This window comes from Piliocolobus tephrosceles, chromosome 5 (genome assembly GCF_002776525.5).
Source record: "Piliocolobus tephrosceles isolate RC106 chromosome 5, ASM277652v3, whole genome shotgun sequence".
NCBI classification, from domain to species: domain Eukaryota; kingdom Metazoa; phylum Chordata; class Mammalia; order Primates; family Cercopithecidae; genus Piliocolobus; species Piliocolobus tephrosceles.
Window position 1 is genome coordinate 136,994,780 of NC_045438.1, and position 9,287 is coordinate 137,004,066.

The following is a 9,287-nucleotide window of genomic DNA, read 5'->3' on the forward strand; positions in this document are numbered from 1 at the left end:
GCCATTCCTTTTGGTGTTTTCGACAGGAAGTCTTTGCCCATGCCTCTGTCCTGAATGGTCTTGCCCAGGTTTTCTTCTAGGAGTTTTATGGTCTGAAGTCTTACGTTTAAGTTTTTGATCCATTTTGAGTTGATTTTTTGTAAAAGGTGTAAGGAAGGGGTCCAGTTTCAGTTTTCTGCATGTGGCTAGCTAGTTTTCCCAACACCATTTACTAAATCTGGAATCTTTTCCCCATTGCTTCTGTGTGTCATGTTTGTCAAAGATCATATGGTTGTAGCTGTGTGGTGTTATTTCTGATGCCTCTGTTCTGTTCCATTGGTCTATATATCTTTTTTGGTACCAGTACCATGCTGTTTTGGGTACTGTAGCCTTGTAGTATAGTTTGAAATCAGGTAGCATGATACCTCCAGCTTTGTTCTTCTTGCCCAGGATCGTCTTGGCTAGGCAGGCTCTTTTTTGGTTCCATATGAAATTTAAAGTAGTTTTTTCTAATTCTGTGAATAAAGTCAGTGGTAGCTTCATGGGAATAGCATTGTATCTATAAATTACTTTGGGCCCTATGGCCATTTTCATGATACTGATTCTTCCTATCCATGAGCATGGAATGTTTTTCTATTTGTTTGTGTCCTCTCTGATTTCCTTGAGCAGTGGTTTGTAGTTCTCCTTGAGCAGGTCCTTCACATCCCTTGTAAGTTGTATTGCTAGATATTTTATTATCTTAGTAGCAATTGTGAATGGGAGTTCACTCATGATTTGGCTCTCTATTATTGGTGTATAGGAATGCTTGTGACTTTTGCACATTGATTTTGTATCCTGAGACTTTGCTGAAGTTGCTTACCAGCTTAAGGAGGTTTTGGGCTGAGATGATGAGGTTTTCTAAATATACAATCATGTCATCTGCAAACAGACAATTTGATTTTCTCTCTTCCTATTCGAATACTCTTTATTGCTTTCTCTTGCCTGATTTCCCTGGCCAGAACTTCCAATACTGTGTTGAATAGCAGTGGTGAGAGAGGGTGTCTTTGTCTTGTCCTGGTTTTCAAAGGGATGCTTCCAGTTTTTTTGCCCATTCAGTATGATACTGGCTGTAGTTTTGCCATAAATAGCTCTTATTATTTTGAGATACATTCCATCAATACCTAGTTTATTGAGAGTTTTTAGCATGAAGGGGTGTTGAATTTTATCAAAGGCCTTTTCTGTATCTATTGAGATAATCATATGGTTTTTGTCATTGATTCTGTTTATGGGATGGATTATGTTTATTGATTTGCATATGTTGATTCAGCCTTGCATCCCAAGGATGAAGCCAACTTGATCATGGTGGTTAAGCTTTTTTATGTGCTGCTGGATTTGGTTTGCCAGTATTTTATTGAGGATTTTAGCATTGATATTCATCAGGGATATTGGCCTGAAATTTTTTTGTGTGTGTCTCTGCCAGATTTTGGTATCAGGATGATGCGGCCTCATAAAAGGAGTTAGGGAGGAGTCCCTATTTTTCTATTGTTTGGAATAGTTTTTTTTTTGTTTTGTTTCTAAAGTACAAATTCAGTTTATTCATCTGTTTATGACACAGTACACAGGAGGCAAAGTGTTTCACATCATAGACTTCACTTCCAGCTCCTTGGAATGTTCATTTCTTTGGCTTACAGGAGAGACTAGACAGGAAGGCCAGGCAATGCTTAGGCAACTAAAATGAGGTTGGGGGCAATGCTAATGTCACCCTCACAGGGACTGTTAGTCGCAAGCTGGTTTTCTAGACCTGTTAGCTGGAAGCATGGTGAGCACCATTTCTGGACGCTCAGGCTGTGTCGGGCTTCAGTCGTCTCTACCACACAGGTACAGCAGTGCTTTCTGGTAGTCGCCCTTAGTGTCTTGCTGGATGTAATAGTACAGGGACTTGCTGTACTTTCTCTTGAATTCAGACCTAATTTTCAACATATCCACTTCACTGCGGGAGACCATGATTCTGATTAGGACCTTATCTCGAGTCCCCTTGCCCTTCATGGAGTCATACAGCCGGTCAGCAAAATACAGGGGTTTGTTCTGAATGCGCTGGACCAGGTTCAGGAAAGCATTTTCCAGGTCTCCTTTAACCTCTTTCCTGATGCTCTCCAACATGTCGTAAGGGCTGTAGCTCTTGTACCTATCAAATACTTTCTGGAGGTGGGGCACGCTCCGCTCAGTCATGATGCTGATCCACTTGGGAACATCAGTTCCTTTCCTCTTCACTCCAGCGTCATAGAGATCTCGGGCATCTTGGTCAATCAGTTCATAGTCAATGACAGAGCCATCCTCTGCTCTTCTACCCTTTGCCAGGGCAACCATCAGCTTGCGGAAGTCACCAGATGTGTCCGAAATAATGTCCTTCTCCAAATCAGTCTTGTACATTTCCTTGTAGACTCTGTTAATTTCCTGCAGCTTCTGGTTGGTTCTGGAGCAGATGATCTCAGTGAGAGAGTCCTCGTCAGTTCCCAGCCCCTTCATGGAAGCTTTTAGCTCAGAAGCGTCATACTGAGCAGGTGTCTTCAATAGGCCCAAAATCACCGTCTCCAGGTGGCCAGATAAGGCTGACTTCGGTGCTGATGCAAGTTCCTTTTTGGTCCTTCTCTGGTAGGCGAAGGCAATATCCTGTCTCTGTGCATTGCTGCGGTTGGTCAAAATGTTGACAATGGTGACCTCATCCACACCTTTGGTCTTGATGGCCATTTCAATGTTCAAAGCATCCCGCTCAGCATCAAAGTTGGTGTAGGCTTTGACTGACCCATATGCACTTGGGGATGTAGAGTGGTCACCCTCCAAGCTGAGCTTGCACAGGATTTCATGAACAGTAGACATTTTGAAGGAAGCTGGGCCGTGCGCCGAGAGCTGAGAGCGTCCCCAGATGCCGAGCCTGGAATAGTTTTAGAAGGAATGGTACCAGCTCTTCTTTGTACCTCTGGTAGAATTCGGCTATGAATCCATCTGGTCCTGAACTTTTTTGGTTGGTAGGCTATTAATTGCTGCCTCAATTTCAGAAATTGTTATTGGTCTATTCAGGGATTCATCTTCTTCCTGGCTTAGACTTGGGAGGGTGTATGTGTCCACAAATTTATCCATTTCTTCAAGATTTTCTCTTTTATTTGTGTAGAGTTGTTTATAGTATTCTCTGATGGTGGTTTGTATTTCTGTGGGATCAGTGGTGATATCCCCTGTATTATTTTTTATTGCATCTATTTGATTCTTCTCTCTTTTCTTCTTTATTAGTCTGGCTAGTGGTCTATCTATTTTGTTGATTTTTTTCAAAAAACCAGCTCCTGGATTCATTGATTTTTTGAAGAGTTTTTTGTGTCTCTATCTCCTCCAGTTCTTCTCTTTAGTTATTTCATGTCTTCTGCTAGCTTTTGAATTTGTTTGCTGTTGCTTCTCTAGTTCTTTTAATTTTGATGTTAAGGTGTCAATTTTAGAACTTCCCTGCTTTCTCTTGTGGGCATTTAGTGCTATAAATTTCCCTCTAAACACTGCTTTAAATGTGTCCCAGAGATTCTGGCACGTTGTGTCTTCATTCTCATTGATTTCAAAGAACATCTTTATTTCTGCCTTCATTTCATTATTTACCTAGTAGTCATTCACAGGCAGGTTGTTCAGTTTCCATTTATTTGTGTGGTTTTGAGTGAGTTTGTTAATCCTGAATTCTAATTTGGTTGCACTATGTTCTGAGAGACTGTTTGTTATGATTTCTGTTCTTTTGCATTTGCTGAGAAGGGTTTTACTTCCAATTATGTGATCAATTTTAGAATAAGTGCAATGAGGTGCTGAGAAGAATGTATATTCTGTTGATTTGGGGTGGAGAGTTCTGTAGATGTCTATTAGGTCCGCCTGGTCCAGAGCTGAGTTCAAGTCCTGAATATCTTTGTTTATTTTCTGTCTCATTGATCTGTCTAACATTGACAGTGGGGTGTTAAAGTCTCCCACTATTATTGTTTGGGAGTCTAGGTCTCTAAGAACTTGCTTTATGAATTTGGGTGCTCCTGTATTGGGTGCATATATATTTAGGATAGTTAGCTCTTCCTCCAGCATTGTTCTCTTTACCATTATGTAAAGCCCTTCTTTGTCTCTTTTGATCTTTATTGATTTAAAGTCTGTTTTATCAGAAATTAAGATTGCAACTCCTGCTTTTTTTTTTTTTTTTTTTTTTGCTTTCCATTTGCTTGGTAAATATTCCTCCATCCCTTTATTTTGAGCCTATGTGTGTCTTTGCACATGAGATGGCTCTCCTGAATACAGCACACTGATGGGTCTTGATTCTTTATCCAATTTGTCAGTCTGTGTCTTTTAATTGGGGCATTTAGCCTGTTTACATTTAAGGTTAATATTGTTATGTGTGAATTTGATCCTGTCATTATGATGCTAGCTGGTTGTTTTGCCCATTAGTTAATGCAGTTTCTTCATAGTATCAATGTTCTTTACAATTTCATATGTTTTTGCAGTGGCTGGTACTAGTTGTTCCTTTCCAAATTTAGTGCTTCCCTCAGGAGCTCTTGTAAGGCAGATCTGGTGGTGACAAAATCCCTCAGCATTTGCTTGTCTATAAGAGATTTTATTTATTCTTCCCTTATGAAGCTTAGTGTGGCTGGATATGAAATTCTGGGTTTAAAATTCTTTTCTTTCAGAACGTTGAATATCGGCCCCTACTGTCTTCTGGCTTGTAGGGTTTCTGCAGAGATCCCCTGTTAGTCTGATGGGCTTCCCTTTGTGGGTAACTCGACATTTCTCTCTGGCTGCCCTTAACATTTTCTCCTTCATTTCAACCTTGGTGAATCTGACAATTATGTGTCTTGGGGTTGCTCTTCTTGAGGATTATCTTTGTGGTGTTCTCTGTATTTCCTGAATTTGAATGTTGGCCTGTGTTGCTAGGTTAGAGAAGTTTTCCTGGATAATATCCTGAAGAGTGTTTTCCAACTTGGTTCCATTCTCCCTGTCACTAGTTTCAGGTACACCAATCAAACATAGATTTGGTCTTTTCACATAGTCCCATAGTTATTGGAGGCTTTGTTTGTTTCTTTTTATTCTTTTTTCTCTAATCTTGTCTTCTCTCTTTATTTCATTAAGTTGATATTCAATAATTGATATCCTTTCTTCTGCGTCATCAATTTGGCTATTGATACTTGTGTATTCTTCATGAAGTTCTTGTGCTGTGTTTTTCAGCTCCATCAGGTCATTTGTGTTCTTCTCTACATTAGTTATTCTAGTTAACAATTTGACTAACCTTTTTTAAAGGTTTTTAGCTTCCTTGCATTGGGTTAGAACATGCTTCTTGAGCTTGGAGTTGTTTGTTATTACCCACCTTCTGAAGCCTACTTCTGTCAGTTTGTCAAACTCATTCTCTGTCCAGTTTTGTTCCCTTGCTGGCAAGGAGTTGTGATCCTTTGGAGGAGGAGAGGTGTTCTGGTTTTTGGAATTTTCAGCCTTTTCGTACTAGTTTTTCCCCCATCTTTGTGGATTTATTTACCTTTGGTCTTTGATGTTGGTGACCTTTGGATGGGGTCTTTGAGTGGATGTGCTAATCTTTTCTGTTTGTTTCTTTTCCTTCTAACAGGTTTCTTTGGTGCTAGTCTGCTGGAGTTTGCTGGAGATCCACTCCCAACCCTATTTGCCTGGGTATCACCAGGGGAGGCTGCAGAGCAGCAAAGATTGCTACCTGTTCTTTCCTCTGGAAGCTTGACCTAGCGGGGCACCTGCCAGATGCCAGCCAGAGCTCTCCTGTATCAGGTGTCTGTCAGTCCCTACTAGGAGGTGTCTCCCAGTCAGTATACACAGGGGCCAGGGACCCATTTTAGGAGGCAGACTGACCCTTATCAGAGCTCGAATGCTGTGCTGGGAGGTCCACTGCTCTCTTCAGAGCCGTCAGGTAGGGACGTTTAAGTCTGCTATAAGCCCCTGACTGGGGCTGCTGTGTTTTTTGCAGAGATGCCCTGTCCAGAGAGGAGCAATCTGGCAGTCTGGCCACAGCAGCCTTGCTGAGCTGCAGTGGGCTCTGCCCAGTTTGAACTTCCCAGCAAATTTATTTATACTGTGGCCATAAAACCGCCTACTCAAGCCTCAGCAATGGCAGACGACTCTTCCACCACCAAGCTCAACCGTCCCAGGCGGATCTCAGATTGCTGCTGTGCTGGCAGCGAGAATTTCAAGTCAGTGGATCTTAGTTTCCTGGGCTCTGTGGGGGTGGGACCAGCCAAGCCAGACCACTTGGCTCCCTGGCTTCAGCCCCACTTTCCAAGGGAGTGAGCAGTTCTGTCTCACTGGCATTCCAGGCGCCACTGGGGTATGGAAAAATAAAGAAAAAAGTTCCTATAATGTAAATCTTAAACTATGAACTTTGGGTGATAATAACACATACACATAGATGAGACTATGAACAAATATTAGGAGAAGAAACTCGAACTTTTAGAAAGAATAAATATTAGTAATTGACTAAAACTCAATAGGCTAATCAGGACATTAGACACTGAAGAGAAAATCAGTGAATTGGAAGGTAGACCTGAGGAAGTTGTCTATACTGCATTGCAGAGAGACTTAAAAATACATAAAAACAAGGTTAACAGAAATAGAGACTACAATGAGAAGATGCAAAATGCATTTGAATTCCAGAAAGAGAATATAGAAAGCATGGTAAAGTTCAAAGAAAGAATGCTTAAGAATTTTTCAAAATTAATGAAAGACATTACTCTAAAGATTTAAGATGCACACTCCTAAAGCAGGAATAATGAAAATGTACTGGACACGTAGTAGTGAAACTGTGCAACACCAAGACAAAACAAAATTCTCAATGTTACCAGACAGAAAAAGACAAAATAACCTGCAAACTAGGTATTAAGCAGACTTCTTAAGAGCAAAAACAAAGGCCAAAAGGCAATGGATAACATCTTCAATTAGCTGAGAAAATACATTGAGTTCCTTATTCAGCAAAACTATTATTTTATAATGAAGGTGAAGCTAATTTTTCTGGCAAAAGTCCAAGAGTTTATTATTCACAGATCCTCATTTAAAAATGAAACCACAGTTGGGGTGCGGTGGCTCATGCTGGTAATCCCAGCACTTTGGGAGGCCAAGGCAGGCAGATCACTTGAGGTCAGGAATTCAAGACCAGCCTGGCCAACATAGTGAAACGCTGTTTCTATTAAAAATACAAAAATTAGCTGGGTGTGGTGGCACGTATCTGTAGTCCCAAATAGTTGGGAGGCTGAGGTGGGAGAATTGCTTGAACTTGGGAGGTGGAGATTGCAGTAAGCCGAGATCGCACTACTGCACTCTTGTCTTGGGTGACAGAATGAGACCCTGTCTCACACAAAAAAACTAAAAAACAAACAAACAAACAAAAAAAACAAATATCAAACCACAAAGCAAGGATTAAGATACAAAGAGAAATAGCAAGCAATATTGGTAAATACATGAATATATCTGAAAAAAATAGACTGTAAAAATAATTTTATCATGACTAATTTTGGGGTGCATAAATGTAGCAGAATGAAAATATCAGACAACAATAGCAAAGACAATGGAATAGTACTGTAAAAATTATGCACTATGGAAAGCACTAGGTAAGGTGTCATAAACAAAACTGAATAAATCAGTAATCATCATAAATATAAATGGTTTAAACATGCCACTTAAAAGACCTATACTCTAAGACAAGGAAAAAGGATCCAGTTATTTTCTATTCACAAGACGTATTAGAATCTGAAAAGTACAACAATAGAGAAAGACAAAGCAGAGGAAAATATTAACCAACAAAAGCTATTATTTAAAATAGAATTTAAATCAGAACTTATTATTTGAAATGAAGAATATCAGAGGTTCCTGGGAAATATGGCCGAATAGGAACAGCTCTGGTCTGCAGCTCCCAGTGAGACCAACGCAGAAGGCGGGTGATTTCTGCATTTCCAACTGAGGTACTGGGTTCATCTCATTGGGACTGGTTAGAAAGTAGGTGCAGCTAGGCCGGGCGCGGTGGCTCAAGCCTGTAATCCCAGCACTTTGGGAGGCCAAGACGGGCAGATCACGAGGTCAGGAGATCAAGACCATCCTGGTGAACACGGTGAAACCCCGTCTCTACTAAAAAATACAAAAAACTAGCCGGGCAAGGTGGCAGGCGCCTGTAGTCCCAGCTACTCGGGAGGCTGAGGCAGGAGAATGGCATAAACCTGGGAGGCGGAGCTTGCAGTGAGCTGAGATCCGGCCACTGCACTCCAGCCTGGGCCACAGAGCGAGACTCCTTCTCAAAAAAAAAAAAAAAAAGAAAGAAAGAAAGTAGGTGCAGCTCATGGAGGGTGAGCAGAAGCAGGGTAGGGTGTTGCTTCACCTGGGAAGTGCAAGAGACGGGGGACCTCCCTTGCCTAGGCAAGGGAAGCTGTGAGGGACTGTGCTATCTGGACCAGGAACTATGCTATCTGGACCAGATACTATGCTTTTCCCATGGTTTTTGCAACCTACAGACCAGGAGATTCCCTTGTGTGCCTGCATCACCAGGGCACTGGGTTTCAAGCACAAAACTGGGCAGCTGTTTGGGCAGACACCGAGCTAGCTGCAGGAGTTTTTGTTTGTTTTGTTTTTTTCATACGCCAGTGGCACCTGGAACCCCAGCAAGAACAATTCACTCTCCTGGAAAGGGGGCTGAAGCTAGGGAGCCAAGTGGTCTCGCTCAGTGGGTCCCACTCCCATGGCACCCAGCAAGCTAATAACCACTGGCTTGAAATTCTCGCTGCCAGCACAGCAGTCTGAAGTTGACCTGGGATGATCCACCTTGGTGGGGGGAGGGGCGCCCACCATTACTGAGGCTTGCGTAGGCAGTTTTCCCTTCACAGTGTTAAGGAAGCCACTGGGGAGTTCGGACTGTGTGGAATTCACTGTGGTGCGGGAAAGCAGCTGTGGCCACACTGCCTCTCTAGATTCCCCCTCACTGGGCAGAGCATCTCTGAAAGAAAGGCAGCCCCAGTCAGGGGCTTATAGATAAAACTCCCATCTTCCTGGGACAGAGCACTGGGGGAAGGTGCAACTGTGGGAGCAGCTTCAGCAGACTTAAACATTCCTGCCTGCCAGCTCTGAAGAGAGCAGCCGATCTCCCAGCATAGTACTCAAGCTCTGCTAAGGGACAGACTGCCTCCTCAGGTGGGTCACTCACTCCCATGCCACCTGACTGGGAGACACCTCCCAGCAGTGGTCAACAGACACCTCATACAGGAGAGCTCTGGCTGGCATCAGACTGGTGCCCTCTGGGATGAAGCTCCCAGAGGAAGGAGCAGGCAGCAATC

At 42.4% G+C, this 9,287-nt stretch overlaps 1 pseudogene across 1 annotated transcript; it reads right to left on the minus strand.

Moving 5' to 3' along the window:
• Positions 1 to 1,524: 1,524 nt before the first annotated feature.
• LOC111528968 lies at positions 1,525 to 2,888 on the minus strand (annotated as a pseudogene). The gene has a single exon (XR_002727223.2). The product of XR_002727223.2 is annotated as an annexin A2 pseudogene (transcript).
• Positions 2,889 to 9,287: the final 6,399 nt, after the last annotated feature.